Source organism: Mycteria americana, chromosome 1 (assembly GCF_035582795.1).
Source record: "Mycteria americana isolate JAX WOST 10 ecotype Jacksonville Zoo and Gardens chromosome 1, USCA_MyAme_1.0, whole genome shotgun sequence".
NCBI lineage: Eukaryota > Metazoa > Chordata > Aves > Ciconiiformes > Ciconiidae > Mycteria > Mycteria americana.
In genome coordinates, this window is record NC_134365.1 from 60,295,987 (window position 1) to 60,317,575 (window position 21,589).

General features: G+C 38.3%; 1 protein-coding gene across 4 annotated transcripts in view; it reads left to right on the forward strand.

Moving 5' to 3' along the window:
- Positions 1-21,589, forward strand: part of LARGE1 (LARGE xylosyl- and glucuronyltransferase 1) — a 303,277-nt gene that overhangs the window by 120,347 nt on the left and 161,341 nt on the right. The window lies entirely within an intron of this gene.

Sequence of the window (21,589 nt, forward strand, 5' to 3'; positions counted from 1 at the left end):
CAGCTTTTCTTCTATATAGTAACTAGAATTCTCGTATGAGTTTGAACTGCTGGTCTTCACGGAATTTCTTGAGAACAAACAATAAAAGAACAGTATAGAATATGTCCAATTTATACTGTTTTAATGCTAACCTGTGTCTTACAGAATCTGGTATCTCCGTACAGTTCGTAGTTTTGTTTATAAAATAGGTTCATTTAAGTAGTAACAAGAAATGCCAGAAAGGCATGATATTTTTCTGGCAAGAACGATCTGCCTTCCTACTGTTCATGCGGCTGCCTGAAGCCAGACAGACTATTAGTGTATACCCATTTTTTTCCTGATATTTATCTTTTTTAAAAAAAAATACCTTCACAGATTAATATTATTGTTGGCCAATCTCTTTTTTTAACTGAAGTAAAAAATTGTAGTCCTCACACTTCCAAAAGAAAGCTTGAAGAAAATTTTCTAAAAACTCAAAAAATATTTTGCAAAATGTATAATTTGAAGAAAAAAGCAAATCCATGATTTTGGGTATCTAATAATTTTTGTAAGTGCTTGGACTAAATGCTGTTAATGGCAAAAGTATATTTATTATGTTTTGAAATGTGTAGAAAGCTAAGCCAGCTAAACAATTTTGAATATCTTTTAATTCATGTCAGAATTTAAATATTAACTTCAAAGCTTAATCTTGGCCATCCCATTTTGAGAGTCTTGGAGACAATTTATTTTGACTAGGAATATGGTTTTCAATTGTACCTAAGTGATTTGGGAGCTAGGGAAATAGACCTACATGATTCAAAAGACTCAAAAGTATCCGAGAGATTTAGGGAGATGAGCACAGCCTATTTGTTCTTATAACTAATGAATGCCATTCTGAAAATCCCACTCCAACTCCCGAATTTTATATATATGTTAAATTGCTGGCAATTAAAAAATGCTATTTATAGAGTTGTAAAGGAAGGAAAGTGATAAAGGAATCACACAATACTGCAGTGGCCTAACCAGTGTCTTTTCTAAGAGCACTCCACCAGTACACAATCATTTGTGTTTATGCTGGTAAAGTATTTCTAGCATGGAGGCAACTGTACCAGTAAAAAACCTCTGTATTGATATAATAAGCTGCTTCCCAACAATGAAATGTACTGCTGGTGAACATGAGTTTTTTCTGGTGTAAATGTATGTACTTACAGGGCTTCCACAAGGATAACAGTTCAGTCAGGGATTAAACATTTTCATACTCCATTTCATGGCTCAAGAAGTGTCCTCAGAAGCTTAGGTGTACTGCCTGAAAGCCTGAAGAATCCCCTGAACAATGATTTGGTTGTTAGTTTGTTACCAAAGTAACAGGGCTTTTCATATAATAATGTCAAATCATTAGAGGTTATTGGGGTTTTGTTTTTTGGTTGTTTTTTTTTTTTTAATTTCCTTGTGTCTGCTGGGAAAGAGGTACTCTTAGGACCTCCTATTGTATTTGGAGCTGGTGAAGCAAATGGGGAATATTTTCATTTTAATTAATATGATCTTATTAAGAAGAAATTAATGAGCTGTTCTTCAAAAAATCTTTTTGTTAGTCTTCCATATCCACATTACACATCCACATAAAGATGTTTGATGTATACAGTTTTGTGAGGCTGCTTGGTATTCTTCTCTCAAATTTGGCTTAACTGCGGCATGGTGGGTTTGAATCAGTAGCACAAGAAGTTCTGTTCTGATTCTGAAATTTCTGAGCACGGACAGCCTCAGAGTCACTGCGATGAACTGAGCAGCCTAAAACTAGGCTACATTTATCAAAACTCATACTTAAGTCTGAAATGCTTTGTTCTGTTACCTGCACAAAGCCAATCATCACTATGTAGGACAAGGCAGTACCCTCTCTCGTTTATTGAAAGAGGAAGGAGACTTCAAATTTCAATTTTGGCAGCATTTTCATTATCAATATAATAAATGTAAAGCAGAAGTTAACAACATCTTCAAAGCCAAATTGTTGCACTCCAACATAGAAATTAGAATTGAACATGGTCAAACCCTTTAGTAGCAGCCATTGACATACAGAGCATGTTCCAGGTTTGTGGGTTTTCTTCTCCTCCTTTAAACATCCCTTGCATTTCCTGAGGCTTGTCTGCTTACAGAGCATTGGCAGGTACCTGGCTTTCAGAATGGATTTATAATTAGTCTTGGGATAGCATTTTCAAAAGAATATTAAGTCTTATATTCAAGAGCAAAGTTAGTCAGTTAGGACTTGCTTTTTAAAGTCATTTAAGCAATTTGAGTAAGGATAGATGCCTAAATGTGCACCTACCTGCATTGTAGACATCTGCTTTTCTTTGAAAATCTAGTCCTCTCAAGCCTCTTAGGCTCCTCAGTGACTATTTCTTTTATGGAATGTGCTTCTAAATCAGCTGAATGATCTTTAAGACCTTATTTTTGTCAAAACAGTAGAAAGACATACAAAAATCCAGAGAATAGAATTTCATTGGAAAGTATCAATATAAGTGGGTTTTTTTTAATTAAATACTTGTCTTCATCACCTAAATGAAAACAATAATTATGGGTGCTTTTCTATCTCAGTATTCTTCCATCCCCCAGTCTACACTGGAAAGAGGAATGAGAAACAGGGAAAAATGAAATTTAAAAGTTTTTGATTGCTAGACTTTTCTTGACAGCTGGGGAATAAATTATATTCAAATTAAGATAAAAAATAGATTTGATAGAGCAAGCTGTTCTAGGAAAGAGTTCTCAATCAACTGTCTTAATAATTTTGGCCTGTTAGATGAGTGGTGGGATTCACCCTCTCCTGAATTATAAAGGGAATCACCACTGCTTTTTTTATTGAAGTTAGTAATTTTCTTTTTCTTTCAAAGCAAGTGCTGGTGGATATGTCGCTCCTTATGGAGAATTGCTCTTATATAGATGTATACATTGGTTTAGATTTATTTCTCATACCTCTGAGTAAGTCAACATTACAAAAGCTTTAGGTACTAGGAACTAGTTTACTAGTTCTCTATGATTTCATTGTCCGCTGAAACTAGGATAGGTGAATTTGGTAAGAGTAATGTATGTGCTCTTTAGATTTCCATAAAATTTAGTAGTATTAACAGTGTGTGATCTCTTTTTCTTCAAGAAATTAACCAAAAGTCTACCAGATAAGTTCTTCCTTAGTAAAATTTAAGTTAAGGTCAGCGTCTGGTATGCTTGTCTTAAACTTGATAGATATTTTTGACATCTTCACCTTAACAGCTCCATTTCTGGGGTTTCATTACGCTTTTTTTCTGGTTCATGTGTTCTCTATTCTAAATTGGCTTTGTGCCTCTCTCTCTTTTGCTATTTTCATTTTATGGAGCAATACATGAAATGTGACCTCAAGTTAGTGATTTTCATGTTTCTTGGAGCAGCGCTTCACTGCCCTCTGCATACTCCATTGCCCTAATAGTTTAAGCTCTTTTTCCTGAAGACATATAGAAGCCCATCATTGTACCATGCCCTAGGTTCAAAATTCTCCATGCATTGAAATTCAATCAGCAAGATACACTCGTGATTTATTGGTAGCTTTAATTGATAGGATAGGAGTGGTCAAAACGGGAACAATTTGCAGTCTGCCCTTTATGCTACACATGTGACATAGGATGAAAGTGTTCATACACCACTTGAAAGTGCCATTGCCTCACCTGTCCTGACCTGCAACAGTCATGAAAATATCATGGATCATTACTGTATTTTCAGTAATGTTGCAGCTGAACTGATAATAGTTCCAGATGGGATTTTTTTTCTCTAGAAGCCCTTAACAGACATGCATATGATGTGCATGCACCAGTCCCATACTGACCCTAACATCCCAGATGTGACTGTAGTGGATGAATTCCCCGGAGAGATGCAAATCTCTAGAAGTCAATTTTTCTCAATTTTTTCATGATCTGTTTTAATGGAGATCACTGACTGTATAAGCCTTCAGAGGGCCTGCAAGTTTTAGTCCCCTGAGCAGAAGATCGTTCCATTTCCAGGCGAGACAACAGTGCTCAGTATGTGTAATAAAGGGTGGGAAATGATATTACCGCAGGAAGCAGAACTCTGTTGCCCTTGCCGCCATCTTTTTGTTGAATTTACCTGTCCACAAGGATCTATGTGAGTTCTTTTCGGTTCTTGTTTTGTTGCCAGCTCATCTCAGTAGCTTCTTTTTGATCTTCCCTAAAAGTTCTTCACTAACGAATCAAAATCCATGTGCTTCAGAATACAATTCAAACCTTGTATTTCAGAATACAATTGAAAACCTACTGTTGTCAGTAATGATTTGTGGTTCCTAGTGGCATAAATTAGCTTCACTTCTCCTCATGGATCGTATTTTCTAAGACTTCTAAGTGGTGTCTCTGCTGTGGCCATTCTCCAATGCTTCCTTCTCTTTCTTGAGCTGCAGAAATTTGAGTCTTTTGAGTATATCTTCTTTTGGTCTCGGTAAAGCCTTCGAGAGCAGCCCTGCTCAGGAAAGGTGTGTGCCACTGTTGTTGAAAGGATGTAACCGAAGGTGGATTTCCCTTGAGGCCCTGGCCCAGCTGGTTTAGGAAGTTCATACTCCCTGCCTGTGCTTCTACTCTTTCTCCTAAGCAACTACTCATTCCCACTGTTCCCTTCTTGCATAAGTTTGTAACCTTTGTGAGGCTGTGCTAAAACCAAGTTTTAAGTGGTCTGCATTAAAAATAGCCCATTTCTTTATGGTGGTGGGGAAAAGAGCTTGGGAGCTCCTTCAGCACGTGTATCACAGTACTGCAGTTTGTCAGGCCATCGCCTCTGCAAACTGGAACCATTGTTAGTGTGTGCATCTCAGCTGCTAGTACGTGCAGCAGGGCTTTTTGCTTTGTTTTGTCCTGTACGCACATGAGGCAAATGAAGGCAGAAGTACTTCTGGTATTTCCGAATTTTTCAGTGCTTATACTTAAAATCCTTGTATTCTTTTCACATAGTACTGTTAGGTATGGTATGGTATGGTATGGTATGGTATGGTATGGTATGGTATAATTGGCATATGTTCCTAAAGGCCCTTTCCCTCCCAGCACTTCTGTCCCCAGTGTGGGAACAAGAGATGCATGCGTTCTTAGGATTTAATTTGTTCCCTTTCTGGCCAGCGATTTTGCCTGTAGGAGTAGCACAAGCTACATCCCTGTTCTCCAAATGGTAGATGTTTCTTTTCTTTCAGACATGCAGCACTAATTCTGAGCATTCCAGAACATAATGGTATTTTCCTTACCATCCTTCTTCAACTATGCATACCTTGAGAATTTGGATATATATATCTCTGTTAAAGAGAAAATTGAGTGAAAAGCCTGCAGAGCACTAAGAAATTATCCTGATTAGTTTTATCCATAAACGCATGATTCTTGTCAATAGAAGCTATGCAGAAATGAGTTTTGATAAGTAAGAGATTGGTTTTCACTAGGTTTTGTTACATATTTCTTCTGTAAGTAGACTGTCATTAGTAAATTAAAAAATTGGCTGCTTTGCTGCTGCATTTAAAACCTGTAGCTGTAACTCTCAGTCGTGCCTGTAGCTCAGTGCCAACTTGTTTAGATTTACTTCACCAAAGGAAAAGCAAATAGAGTAAGAAAAAAGAAATGTAAAACAAACTGAGTGTTAACAGCACCTCTGTGGTGTGTACTTTACAAGTTTTATGGTAAAAAGTATTTACTGTAATGGTTTTTTGCCGTGTTGGGTACGAAACAGCCAGGATTAAGTCAGGAAACAAGCATTCCTGAGGTCACACGACAGCCTGAAAAACCACAACACATACAGGAACATTTGAACAGTAACTGACTCAGAGTACATTTGGTGATTGCTAGTAATAGCCCCTCCAGAAGACAAAAACGACTCCCACCTTCTATAGACCACTGTTTCACTGGGCATTGTGCCCACTTGAGCAAGTACTGAATTTTGCACAATGTCTTAGAATATTTGAAAGTGAAGGCTCAAGCTGAATTTAGAGATGAATTTCTATCTAATTTAGAGAATCCTCCCCTACATTAGATGCTTTATATCTTGAATACCTCTGTCACTTCATCCCCTACTTAATTACTTTCATTCTTCCCTAATTGAGTTTAGGGTAATAACTTTGATAACTCAGACACCATCTGGCATGGGAATATAGATTTCACAAGAAGAAAGCAGCAGAATTACACTTGAAGTTCAGCTATATTTTTTGTCTCTCTTTGTAAGAGAAATAATCAAAAACAGGCATGAAAATATTGTAATTTCACAATTTTCAAAGAAACATGCAACCGTACCAAATCCAGTGATGTATAACTACAGAGTGTACCTTAGAATTCCTCACATATACTCATTCTGTTAAATAAAATAAATAATAACATGGTTGTAGCTGTGCGATTGAGGCTTGAAATGAGGCTTATTTTCACTTCTCTTGTGTGCAGCTGATAAAAGCCAGTCAGTTAGATTAGATATACCTGGGCTGCTCGGGGCTGAGTTGGGAAGGCATGAATTGATGAAAATTCATTACATAAGCATTTTACACTGGTTAATCCATACAGCAGGATCAGCATCAGCCTATTATGAGGGATTACAGTCTGCACAGCCACACAGAGGATGAATATAGAATTTGCAGAAATTTCAAAATGAAGAAGGGAATTGGGGAATGCTGGGCTCTGAAATTAAGGCATTAAGGATCATCAGGACCCGATTAAGAACCAGATCCAAAATGCTTGAACAAGAGAAGCATAAAAAGAGGGGAAAAATCAAAAAGTGAAAAGGCACAGCTGTGAAATTAAATACATAGTAATTGATATCTAACAGATTTGGAGGTTTATATTCTTGGCAGAGTTAAACTTCTCCTTTCTAAGTGCTATAGTGTGACAGAGTGGAATTGGTATCACTTTACTTTTATCTGAGCATTTTTTCCTGGGATCTGGACACCTTTTGAGTGACCAATATGGAGAAGGAGAAGACCCTGTTATGTGTACTGGGGAGATATCAGTGAAAATACCATGTTTTTCAGTACAAACCTTTGCGGGCAGAGCCTTCTCAAGGATAATTCCAACAAAAATAAACAAAAAAGCAGTAATTCAAATGATTGATGATAAATACTTGTTAATTTTGTGTATTTATTTATCTGGTATAATACTGTTGTCTTGAAAGTTCTGCTGAAGATTACCACAGGATATTTAGTGCTCCTTTAAATGCCCAACAACACTTATGATTGTCTTAGTAAGCACTGAACTGATGGCTGCACCCTAGCTACCGCAAGCTTGTCACAGGTGCTGGCCCTTCCATTTACCCACCCTAGCTGACGTGTCTGCTGTTACAGAATGTACCCCTCATAGTAAAGCACAAGTCATTTGAACAGTAGTAATAAAAAACTGGCATTGCTAGTTCGATGTGTTCAAAAGTCATAATTCACTATATGTAAAATTATAAGTTTTTAAGAGCTTTGTCTCCTGATTTTTTCATGGTGACAGGTCATGTTTTTTTCAGCTTTCCCCTGCAGAGATGAAAATGAGATCTTACTGCAAAGGAAACAAACAAGCAGAAAGCACTGATATTTTCTCATGTAACTCCAAGATTTGTCTTTCCAATAAATATAAAATATTGCAAGACTTTAAATACAATTTTAAGAACTGGAAATACTAAACACAGGCAGCAAATTCTTTGCTCACTCTTACATCTTGTGTGCTTCTTAATGTTCCAAGTTGGAACAAGATTTAATGACTGTCACATAATAGTATAGCAGAATAGACCTATGTGGTCTTTAGGCAAGACTGGAATTTTACTTTCCCTGTTGATTGGATTCAGTCAGATTATTCAGGAAAAGAAAGAAAAGCATTGTCTGATGGAATTTACAATAAATATTTGTGCTCATCAAAAAAGAAACTAAACATTTCCATAGAAGGTGCTAGCTAGTATAAGGTGCTAGTATGAATTTTAAATACATACCTGGTGAAGTTACAGTTTCTCAAAAGAGGAAAGGCTGTCTCTCAAAACATAAGAAATCACATTCAAATGTCTTGCCAAGTGGAATTTTACCGTAAGTGACAAAAGGCGCATTATATACTGATAGAAATGTAAGATTTTCTTCAGAGGAGCACATGAAGTCAGCACTGGTATAACTCATTACCTGTACTATTTTAATGATGGTTAAGACCAGAAGAAGGCATAATTTAAAAAGTAAACTTCATAGTAATACCACAATGAAGTATTCTTATTCTGTTGTTTGCCTCACTTTTTCATGGGCAGATGGTGATAATTTAGAAGGGAGAGGCCATGTTTTCTTATTTGCTGTAAGGGTATGTACTGCAGCAGCCTGTTGTTAGAGGGGAAAAAAAGGGCGAAGTAAGCAATGTCCTTCTAGCGTTCACTCCTCAGCCTTATCCTGTGTCAGTTCTTAACAGCTCATTCCTGTGTCTATATTTGTTCAAATTAATACGGAATATGTAACTAAAAATAATGATTAAGATCCTTCCCTTTTCCTAGGACAAGATAGGAGTAGGTTGGAAGGGAAGCTACTTTTTTCTCCTTTTTGGTTGTTTGGTTGGGTTTTTTTTTTCTATTGTTGTTTCTTCTTTAGCTTGACCTTTAAAGGACTTTTACAGTTGCAGCATTTTTTTGTGTTGCTGACCTATTGTTTTTTTCTGTGTCTGGTTGTTCTTTAGGCATAAGGTATGTTGATTTTGGTTTTTTTAATATGAAAAAATTTTGGTCAAGTCTCCATCTATTCCACATAGACTTTAAGATAACAAAATTGATTTCAAATGATAGAATTAATAAATCTGTAATGACACTAACAAAGGAAGATGAATAGATATTTTAATGGAAGTCTATCAACAGAAATAAAGGGCAGTTGCAAGGCTGTAATTGACCACTACACGCAACCCATTTACTCCTAAACACAATACAAGAATTTTTGTAAATGCCTGCACCTTCATCTTCCCTTTACACCAACACAAAAACTTGTCATAGACATCAATTAGTTCATAGTACATGTCACTGTAGAAAGCCTATGGCCGTCAGCCCTGATCACAGGCTACCTAACAAAAGCATCATTAAAAATGCCACACTGTAGTATTTCATTTGTACTTATTAAAGAGGTCTCCCACAGTATATTCTACTTTTGAGAGAAATTCCTGGAGGTAATGAAAACTTAGAAAACAAGAGATCTACTTGAGAAAAAAAGAGAAAGTGTTTATTTAAATACATGCAGATCCCACGAATATTGACCACTGCCCTGACTGAGTAAAGCAACTTTTAGAATAGTTAGTAAGCACGTCAGTGAGGCTTAACCTCAGTCGTCTTACACAAGACATCTTACACAAGTCGTCTTAACCTGTTGTCTTACACAAGAATAGGCATATTCTTTAGGATCCTTATTTAGGATCCTAAACATACATTAAGATGTTCCTGTGCACTGGAGCAGAAATGTGAATTAGTCTCAAAGATACACCTCATCTATTACAAGACAAAATCTTAGTAGGCTGAACATCTAAATCTTGCTGTCGGTTGATGATATTTAACCTTAATAAACTTGTGGCTGCTTAAAAATGAAAATTTTCATTTGCTTGCTGCACAGGAAGCTTGGCAGGTTTGTGATGGGGCACAGGGGATATGGCCCACATTCTGACCTACCACAGTACAGCACTGTGTATGTTTATGGTACAACATAAAAATGACTAACAATACCGTGCTGTATGCATGCAGAATATCATGAAATATTAGACCTGTGCTTGTTTTCATCAAAGTCACTGAGTTTTGCCTTTGACTCACTTGAAATAGGATTATGTTTCTGATACGCTTTCTTCATTTTTGTAACAAAACAAGAATATCATAAAGAGTAATCTCCTCGTGTTTTATAGGAAACCTAGGTCACCGATTGAAATGAAATCTGTATCTACCTGATATGATATATGTGATATAAAATCAGTTCTGTACATACTTATTATCTGTACATACTTATTAATCAGTTCTTACATACTGTCTTTGTAGAAGGAGCATCTCTAATATGTTAAAGCTAAATATTTTTTTAAAAGGTAAATATTAAGTAAGTTAATGCAAAAAAGAGGTTCCATATTACATCTCAATGGAGATGGTCTGGTCACCAAAACCAGATTGTAGTCCTGGGGTAGATATCTGGCTACACTGAAGCTAATTCTGAAACCACTGTTGATTTCCATGGGATAAAGGTACTACCTTTGTCATGAGAATTAAGAGTATATTTTCTAGTTTGCTTGTTTTAATTTCATAACTCCCTTTTGTGTATGCTATGAGGTTTTAAGATTTTAAGTAGAAAAGTGTTATTTTATCAAACACAATATATTGGCTGGCTGTGGCTTTCTATTTGGAAAATGTGGAGAAAGTTAGAAAATGTGAAAATCTATTTGGGATTCCACAGAACTGTATGGACAACTCGTTGCTGTTTAATGCAATTATAACTTTTGCAAATAATCTAACTAGTTGCCTTTAGCTAATTTGTGAACTGTTGCTCTAGGTTTTTTTTTATCTTATGACTTATTTTTATATCTACTATTGTAAAATGCTGTGTGTTTCGTTTCTGATGTCATAGCCATGACATGTAACCTACCATCTGCATCACTGCTGTGATGTTTTTCTCTCTGCAAGGTGTGCTAGAAATTTTGCTGTATATAGTACATGACGATCTGTTATGACATTTTTCTTCATGAGGAGGACGGGAAGCTAACTCATGAGTTATTTTATCTCTTGTCATAAGTGAAGACAAATGTCATAACACTGATCAGCCTTCATGTGTTCTGAATGTGTGGTTATTTGCATTTTCCCCTCACTGTTCTTCAGGACTGAAGTGGCTGAAATGACAGGTGTAGCAAATGAAAAGTGCCAAGAATGTGTGGGGAAAATAGAAGACTCAATACTGAAAGATATTAATAACTTATGCACTGCTATGTCATCAGTGAAATAACACTGATGTTATTTCCTAACATCATATTAAACTAGAAACATAAACTCGCAGTATTTCTGTCTGCATATGTAATCTTCAGATGCATTTAGAAAGAAGAGAAATCATTGTTTTGAAAATTTGTTCTCTGCTACTTGCCTTTATATATATGTGCTCATATCTGTTGTTGGCTAAAGCTCTGTAAGATTTGAAGGTTCTTACAGATCTGGTTCCTACTAAGGAAGAAATGGTGTGGTGCAGAATTTGGATTTTTTTATTTACTTACTTATTTATCCTTGAACAATCCTTGATGGTCAGTCAGTATTCAGACAATCTCCTTTTCCAGCAGCCTCAATCAAAATACCAGCACATAGTTCTCTGATGGCATCTCTGTGCCAAGGGAGATTAAGGGATATAACAAGCTTTCCAGCAGGTTTCAGCAGCAGCAACCAGCCTGAACTAATACTGCAGCATTTCTGTAGATATGTTGAAAATCAACTTTTGAAATTGTGTGTAACAGTGCTACCGGGTGACTTCCAGCAATACACATAAATTTTGCTATAGCTAAATTTTAAAATACCACTTAAGAGCCTAAATGCTGGCTTTCAGAGAGGCTGACCACCTGCCTTAGACCTCCTTTTTTCAACCCATCCCCCATGTTTAACCAAAGCCAAACTCAATCATCTTTTGCTTTCCTATTCATTGCTGTCTGATAAAAAACCATTCAGGTCTGTTAATAGTAAGCCTATGACAGACTCTTAAACTGAGGTGGTACGGTAGCTATATGGGGGCGGGTAGTTGTGTTACGGATTCCATAAAGATCTTCCCAATTCTTTTCCATGTTTCCTTATCCCTAAAGCAAATGTGCCTATGAACTCCTCCGGTATTAAGCAGATCTGGGCATGCCTTGTCTGTCATATAATTATGAAAACGTGGGGAATTGCACACATAAGTGTAATCCACACATTGTGTGTGTATCTGTATTCTTGATACTACAGTTAACTAAGAGGGCATGGCTATGACTGATGACCAAGAATCACATTCAAGGAAATGAAGTTCTGATCTGGAGAAAGTGAGATGAGAAAAGGCTAAACAGAGAACCACATAACGATATTCAATATTCCTTTGGAGGAGGGGGCCACATCTGGAGGCTACTAGGAAGTAATGGGCTGAATCTGTCCACTGGCGTTTCTGCATGTCTTTTAAGGTGACCAGGCTGTCTTGTCACAGAGCAGTTCTTACACATTTTTCAGATTGTAAGGAAGCCTAGGTAAATGTTTCGAGGAGTATGCAAGACTCTGTCTTATATTATTCTTATCAGAGATATTCAGGTTGAAAGGAATGGTTGTATTTTTACTGTTATGCGGGGTTAGGACTGTTTTTTGCTCTAGCTTGTAGATGTCAGTATGTGTAAGTGCATTTCTTCTGAATGGTTGGCCTGATGAGGGTAAGGAAGGATATGCAAAGCAGACTCTCTTGCTCAGGTTCCCCAAATGCAAGTGCTGTACAATCAGGAAATGCATTATAGCATCCATTGTTGCTTCAGCAGGGAAAGTGTGCTTTACATATGCAAATACTGCTCAGAAGTTTAACTTAATAATTATCAGCTGGAGTCTCTATTGATGAGCAGCTGAGGCTAATCATCAGCAACAGAATCTGAATTAACTACTACTAGGCTTTGATTGAGCATACTTGTCTCATGCTTGTGGTTACTGTGGCAATTGTAGAAACCTATAGGTATTTTAATAATTTTTCTAAGCTTATAGATATTTATTTCTTGTACTTTCTGTACTCTTAAAAAACACTGTAAAATGCTGTATTTTAGACTTTTTCCCTTCCTATCTCTTCCACAGTGTTTTACTGAGCAGGAGCCAACATAGAAGAGTTTCAGTCTTTTACATCCCACTGCCATGAATGATAGTCGTAGTACTGTGTACAGCTGCAGGGATGCATTTGGGCACATGCTTTACCTTAGAGAGCCGTAATGGCTGCCTGCTGTTGATGATGTATTCTGCTATATCAGGGCCTCAGAAGTTACCTTAACACCAAGCTCACACCTGAACGTAGAAAAATCTCTGGGCGTAAGATATCCAAATGGTTAATGAAAAAAGAGATGCAGCTCTTCCATAGGAAGTCTTCAGATTAACAGATCCCATTGTCTTCCCTCCCACTCCTACTGTACACCAGGGAAATTCAGCTGGCTACAAATACTTACCCTGCAGATATCATTCATATGCCTTTTCCTAAGTGTGCTTTATTATTCACATCACACTCCTACAGTCCCTCCACAGCTTCCCTTCTAATTATTCCCTGCTTGCCCATTCCTATGAATAACCAGTGGCATTCACCCACATTCTGCCATTTAAGGCAGTTAGTCGTCCATCCTACTATGAATTGGATTTCTCATTTTCCAGGAGGTGCCACAACTTATTTAAATTCGTCCGGATTATAACTCTGAAGATTTATAATTGAGTTGCAGAAGGTTTCAGCTTTGGGGCATAGACACCCAATAGGCAGCGGTTTGTCTCTGCCCCTATAGTGGAGGTGGTAGAGGGGAATGCTTCAGGGCAGAGGCAGTCAGGCTAGCTTAGACCAGCTCCACTGACCGCTTAAACTGAGTTGGATGCTTTGCACTGCAGGGGGTAAGAAGTGTTGCGTGACCCTTTGGGTCAGCTAAGCTGTGGGAATGGTGACCTCTTAACTGAATTGGTGATAATGCCTGCAACTGATCTAAAAGGGGTCATTTATTTGTGCCCCCCAGTGACCGCAGTTAATTGTGATGTGGTTGTTATGACAAAAAGTCATTGCTAAGTGGTGGCTGGTCATTGGCTCTGTAGAGAAGTGCTTCTGCCAAAAATACTATAGGCAGCACCTCTGAGCCTGGATAGGGTGGTCAAGGACAGAACGGGTATTGACCCTCTTCTGTTACGGGGTTCTCTGCAGTATACTTGCAGAGCATTGTTATGGGAGTTTTCCCTGCAGTACCCATTTGGTGTCTGACCATTTGAGTCTTCTGAGCTGTCACACTGGCAGTCTTTACCTGCATGCAAAGCTTTTGAAAAGAAAGAGAATATCCCCCTAGCATTGTGGAGAAAGAGCTTCCTTTTCTCCTCTTTCTCCCCCCCTTCCCCAACTGCTACAGAAGTGGTTTGCCAAAAAATCAGCATCTTTACACGAATGGGGCTTGGAGAAAATAACAATTCATCAAGAGCACAGATGGCTTATTTAGAATCTAATAGGTATTAAAACATTATTTTCCCCAAGCTTTACTCCTGATATTGATAACGTGTTATCTTTGCCAAGTTCCCCTCTTGATAACATGTTATCTTCGTCAAGCCAAGTCCCTGATAAAATCTTATTTTCACTCAGTGCTTACTCTGATAAGACATTATTTTCTTACATCTCCACTCCCAGTGGAAAGGGGGGAAACATTATTTTTAGTCCTTTTCTTGGAAAGGCATATATTTTGCCAAGGCAAAGCAAAGCAGGGAAAGGAAGAATGAGAAGACAACTGAAGAAAGAAAAAAAAAAAAGTCATTGTATTCTAGACAAGGAAATGAGGAAATCATTTAAAGACGTATGAACTGTTGTTTTAAATTTGCTAATAAGCTATAATTCATAACATTAACTAATAAGCTAATATTTCATTTGAAAAAACAAACTATTAAAAAGTGCCACATCCATTTTCAGGAAAGATGTATGATACGTTTAGGTTTTCTTTCTTCCTGCATTCTGTTGCTATATGCTTTTTCTTTACCTGGAGTCTTTTACTGTTTACCATCCCTATTATCCCTGCTAGAAGTACCAGAATTACATTCACTCAGCCAACACATAAACAGATCTCTGCAGCTATGCAACGTGATGCCATCGTTGATGTTACAATTGCTAACTCTGTCTAACACAACCCCTTCCTCATTTTGTGTGCAGAGCAAATGCAGTAATGCAGTGAGTGGTTCTTGGACCACTCTGTTTAGTTAATTAAAGAGACTGGAAGGTGTGTCGTGAACAAGGCAGGGGAGCATAGAAAGAAAAGGGACAGCTTTGTAGTTTATGAAGTTGAATCTGTCCTGGAAATTTTTTTCTGTCTGTAGCACTGAGTTCATTACATGATGTTCATAAAACAAAGCTATTACAAGTGACTGCTAACTATTTTTTTTCCCATTTTCTGGGTTTCCAGCTTACAGACTCTTGCATTACAGAAATGTTAAGCGTATACTGTTGCATATGCCGGTGATGAGGTCTGTCCTGTGAACAAATGAAGTGCAGAAAAGGTGCTTATTTGTTGAAAAACTACATCAGAACCATCTCAATTGTGCATCCAAAACTGGTAATTTCTTTTGGCGTTAATGACTCCAAACTTCTCTGCCCTGCCTGTAAAGAGGGACTGATAGTACCACCTTTCCCTCAAATAACTTCAAAAAATATATCACTGATCCCTGTGCCACATTCAAGTATTACAGTGATGAGCATCATAGGCCAATGACGGAATAAATAGGTCTTTTTTCAGAGCAGGATATATGTGGTCACAAACTGAATGATGAGCTGAAACAAACTACTGAACGGCTGAGAGCACCATCCATTCTGTGCGCGCAGTGATGCCAAGGTTCTTTGGAAATAAAGTGGTGATCATGCAATTAATGATCCTGTCATCAGACACAAGGGAATGACAGCAAAGATTGGACAGGAGACCGTCATTCTCATATTTCCAAACTTATGAGTGTCTGACTTTTGTGGTGGGTGGACCTTGGCTGGACAGCAGTTGCCCACCAAGCCGCTCTATCACCCCCCCTCCTCAACTGGACACAGGAGATAAAATATAACAAAAGGCTCGTGGGTCAAAATAAGGACAGGGAGATCACTCACCAGTTACCATCACGGGCAAAACAGACTCAACTCAGGGAAATTAATTTAATTTATTGCCAATCAAATCAGAGTAGGTTAATGAGAAATAAAACCAAATCTTAAAACACCTTCCCCCTACCCCTCCCTTCTTCCTGGGCTCAAATTCACTCCTGATTTCTCTACCTCCTCTCCCCGAGCGGTGCAGGGGGATGGGGAATGGGGGTTATGGTCAATTCATCACACATTGTCTCTGCTGCTCCTTCCTCCTCACATCTTCCCCTGCTCCAGCGTGGGGTCCCTCCCATGGGAGACAGTCCTCCATGAACTCTTCCAACATGAGTCCTTCCCATGGGCTGCAGTTCTTCATGAACTGCTCCAGCGTGGGTCCCTTCCATGGGGTGCAGTCCTTCAGGAACAGACTGCTCCAGCGTGGGCCCCCCACAGGGTCACAAGTCCTGCCAGCAAACCTGCTCCAGCATGGGGTCCTTTCTTCATGGGGCCACAGGTCCTGCCAGGAGCCTGCTCCAGCGCAGGCTCTCCATGGGGTCACAGCCTCCTTTGAGCGCATCCACCTACTCCAGTGTGAGGTTCTCCATGGGCTGCAGGTGGATATCTGCTCCACCATAGACTTCCATGGGCTGCAGGGGAATCTCTGCTCCGGTGCCTGGAGCACCTTCTCCGCCTCCTTCTTCACTGGCCTTGATGTCTGCAGAGTTGTTTCTCTCACATATTCTCACTCCTCTCTTCTGGCTGCTGTTGCGCAGCAGTTTTTCCCCCTTCTTAAATGTGTTATCACAGAGGCACTACCACTGTCACTGGTGGACTCAGCTTTGGCCAGCAATCGGTGCGTCTTGCAGCTGGCTGGCATTGGCTCTGTCGGATATGAGGGCAGCTTCTAGCAGCTTCTCATAGAAGCCACCTCTATAGCCCCCGCCCCGCTACCAAAACCTTGCCACGCAAACCCAATACACTTTGCAAACCTGATGTTCTGTGGGTGTAGGGTTTTTGTGTATGATATGTTTAATTTCCGAATCCACTGATTGTAGAGGGCTATTTTGTTCAAAGAAAGGACAGTGGGAGGACATTCCCTGTATATGAGCAGCAGGCAATAATGTGATGCTTTAAGTAAGGCTGGCCTGCAGTGGAATTGAATGGTTCAGGTTTGGGTTAATAAAACATGTTAGCATGTGCTTAAGTACCATTAACAGCAGTGGAAGTGAATGCAGACTTAGCACTTAAAGGACATGCTGAAGTGCCTAAGTGCAATTACTATTGCCTAAGTCCAAGGCTGATGGTTGATTGGCGTCTCGTGTGGAAACAGTCTCTTCTTACCAATGAACATATAATTTAGCACGTGTTGTTTGTGCCAAATCCCGAGAAAGGTTTGTGCTTAATACTGATGTGAGCACCTTTTCTATCAGAGCTGACGAGACTTGTTTGGGCAGTATGGAAAGGCTTGATTGTCGTTTCTTGTGCTGTCTCTGTCTAGTCGACATCAGCCTTCAGTGTTCTCACTGTGACACCTTTCAATGGCACAACTTTCTACCACTGAAACTTGGAAGCATAAGCTCATAATTGCTGCATGTCACGTTAGAATGAAGAAGGTCTGTGTTCACAGATCTGGAGTAAATTGCTTAGACTATTAATATTCCACTATTAAGATGGTTATTTGGGCAAGGTTTTCTACTTCCAGCTGAGATCACACTGCAGTGATTCACAAAAAGGCATCGGAGAAAAAAATGCCTTGGTGAGTGTGAGAATAAGGCACCTTGGGATGCCTTAGCACCTACTTGTGGAGGCATATATCTTAAAGTACCAAACTGTTAACAAAAAGGACTTCATTCATAGCTGCCCATATAACCAATACCTACCAGAGCATCCAGCTGAGCAGAAGTGCATAGAGTACTAAGGTGTTAGATGATTAAAGCTGAGCTAGAGCTCCAAAAGAAAAGGGATAGTTTATCAGCTTACACAGAGCTTTTATGTCTCCATAGTCCTGACTGCAGTCGTCTTATTTTTCTTTTCCCTTAGGGTCCATGGAGTTCTCTACAATGGTCTTTATGGGGAAAAAATAATTGTGGAATGAGCTTCAAATGATTTTGCTTGTGGCCTTAACAGGGGGAAATTCATGAGGGTGGTTGCCTGCTATCCCAGTTCTTTCTGCAAAATGTTGGCTTTTGGTTAAAATTGTTATACTGCTAGTCCTCAAAGAGTGCACTGATAATGTGAATTTTCAAATGTGAACAAACGTGAAATGGAGGAGTGGTGTTTTCTTGTATCTGTAGTCAGACAGACTGAAACATTATCTGTGAGCAGCGTAACTTCCTCTTATCTCAGAGGCAGCCTAGAGTTCACTGTCGTCAGTTAATTCATTATAAAGGCATTACACGCTATTAGGCAGGGGATGAATAATAGCTAAAACACATAGAAACCTCTAGACCTTGTAAAGATGCCAAAAAACAAGTAGTTTGCACTTAAGATAGCAAAAGAAATGTAAAAAATTAAGGAAAAAAAATCCCACAACATGCTACATGAATTTGCCTGCCTCAGTTAGTACCTAACAAAATTTTAAGCATTTGAGTTCAGATCAGGGTCATCTGAGAAACTCAGGATCCCTGCTTCTGCACTTGTCTTCTCCTCTGAATCAGGGTGAATTTTTCTTCCCTAAACTCTGCTTCTTTCTCCCTTATCCAGCCCTGCAGTTAACCTTTAGCTAAACTTTTGTTTTCTCTGTGGCTCTTTCCCCAGCAAGCTTCCAGCACCACTGGTTCCTTTTCAGGACTATCACCTCTCTAAGTCTGATAACTACAAAACTAGGAACTTGATGTTAATGCTTATCCTTTAGGTTTTGTATGTAAGAAAATTCCACTGCTTCAGTCCCTCTCCTTTCAAAGAAACTATGCTGGATTGCTTTCTCTAGGCTTTATTTCTTCCAGTGTCTTAAGGTGCTCTGCTTAAGTAAGGTTTGATGAAATCTCTTGCCTTAAATACAAGTGACTCCACATATGCAGAAGCATTCAATAATTCATAGAATTCATAACTTGCATATTGTCCAGTTTTCGGAATTGTTCGACCTACTGTGATGATATGTCATTGACTGCTGTCAACCATGAAATAATTATTCAGGTTTGTGTTTGTGTTTTGTTTTGTGGACAGTGGAATTTTGTAGGTAATTTTTATTTCTTTGGTACAGTTGTATTAGCACAGAAAGTCTGAAGTAAAAGGCTTGACACAGATAGAAAAAAAAATATTAAATCTGAGACTGCCAAGGCCCCAAAATAGAGCAATAAACCCAAATGAAGAATAAAAAATAATAGCTTTATTATTATTTATTACACCATTCAAAAGTATACTACTTGCTTCAGAGCACAGCAATGTTCCTTGCAATGTTCCCTGGGAGATCTTTTGTCCCAAAGTCACACAGACCTCGTTATGTGTTATGTTATTTTATTTTGATTTAGATTAGATAAAAAGTGCCTAGACATCAGCTCAGAGCACTCTGCCAGTTACTTAAAACTATAAAATTCAAGTGCAGTGCAATCAGTTTAACTCTTCTACCAAGCAGCACACACAGTCAATCAAATATTAGTGGTCCCTTACATTAGTCCACTTACTACTTCTTCAAAGATGAGGTGAAGCACGCAGTCCTTGCATTGCCTTGAAAACTGATAGGAAGCAGATCAGGGTAGCATGTGTTGGTGTTTACCTACTAGGCAGTAGCTCCCAAGAGGCATTTTGCCATGTCTGTATATCTACTGAAGTAAAAATACCTTCACATGTCCAGTCCGCTAATAGGACTAAATCATGTAGTACCTTGCCACCAGCCTTGCCATCCTCAGATGTGCAAAAATTATGAGCTAGACCATCTCAACATTTATGACAAAAATTACTTGATTTCTAAGTCTTAAGATCAAACTCAGTTCACTTTTGATTTTATACTTTTATTTCAAATGGGTCCTGGAATTGTCACATTATCATTTGCAGCAGGGAGTTGGTGTGTTAGGAATATACCAAAAAATCAAGATACACCTGAGAAGAATCAGCAATGTAAGTAACAAAACAGGATTTGTCCAGCTGTGTGAACCCTGAGGAGATCATCCCAGAAAATGTCTTGGACTTAGCACTTTGTAACAAAATGTGGATAATTTTTCTAGTATCATACATAAATCAATATATTTCAACTAGTTATATATTTCAGATCAAGAAGCTAGCTGGATTTATAATTCCTGACATGATTTCCTTACTGCCTTTTACATACCAGCAGAAATATGTACTACTGAGAAGATAGTGGTGGAGTTTACTGGCATTTAAAGCTAAGGCTGCATAAACACTGAGCTAGTCTCATTAGTTGCTGCAACTTCCAGTCTGAGGCAGTGAGGTGATATTTTCTTTCAGTCCCTTTCTCAGACTATGCTGTTTCTTCTAAATATGGTGTTGAAACAGTTCAACTGTTCTCATGAATATAGCTGCATTTGTTCAGATGTACAAAATGGTATCTTTTTTGTTAATTTTGGCAAAGCAACATTTATGACCTATTGATTTATGTCCGTAGAATAGCTAAAGAGATGTCTAAATTTTTTCCATATTTTGAAATTTTGATTAAAGTTGTTCTGAGATTTACTTCCATATCTTGCTACTTTTTCTGGTAATTGTTTGAGAAGGTAGCAGAATCCAATGACAAGAATAGGAAGAGATAAGTAACATCTGTGTCATACTGGATATTCATCAAGTAGGGAGTTATGATTGCCAGTGAAGTCTTTGGCTAGATTTGCATTGTAATTGTATGTCATGATAACACAGGTTGGTTGTTGTGTGGGTGAGTAGGGGTGTTGTTTTTTCTTTTCATCTGAGAGTTTCCACACAATACATTCTTGCTGTCCAGTAATAGGAATGCAATATAATCACATCCAAATGAGTTTTAGTCTTCCTAGCTTGGCTATGAGCAGCTGAGAAATAACACAATTTCAGTTCCATGCCTTCCAAGCTGGATGGAGAAAGATAACTCAGTATTTTATTGCACTTCTAATTGTAGCATGGCTTTGTCCTTAATGTTGACATTTCTCTATTGTTGCAGCCATGATTTTCAGGCTTTTCAAATCTGTCATTTGATTTTTAATAACTATTTGCTTGAGCGTTCAAATTACAAAATATCAGTGGCCAAACATCAGAATCTGTCTTGAGACATTTTTCAAGCTCAGAGTTATCCATAAGCTTTGCTAATGGTAAAAATAATAAATTAGAAAACTTTTGCAGGAGGAAGCCTGCAAGCAAATGCAAGATACTCTGTCCAAATGGTGTATTAAAACCAGGGTAGCTATTTATATAGATCACAGGAAGTGTGTACACCTGTATAACTCAACAGTGGAAATTAGAATTGAGGTTTTGATTTCTATACCTGTTTTTTCATGAACTCAGTTTAGAGGACTCCTCACCATTCATGTAAATATGCATCAATGGAAGAGAACAAGCAACGAGCAGTTCTTTATAGCAGGGAGATAGTTCTGAGTCAGAAGGTGAGAAATGTACTTGTTAAGGAGAACTGCTAAACAATAACTGCATGATTTTCATTTTCTAAACCACTCAAGCTGGTGTTTGATAAAGCCAAGAGACTCTCTGCATTGGAAAAATTATTAAATAGCAAACATTTCTTTTTAATACATGCAGGTAGAAAGTGATTTCAGAGAAATACCTTAGTATAAGATACTCACGTATCTTCACTGTAAAGGTATGTCTGGCTAATTATGACACTGTGAATAACTCTCACTGTCTTTTGCTTTGTTTCAATTTGATTTCAATTGAATATTTTTGAACCGTAGTTTAGTTTGAGGGTTTTTTACCACCTTTCAAGTACTCTGTGTGTATATATATAGCTTT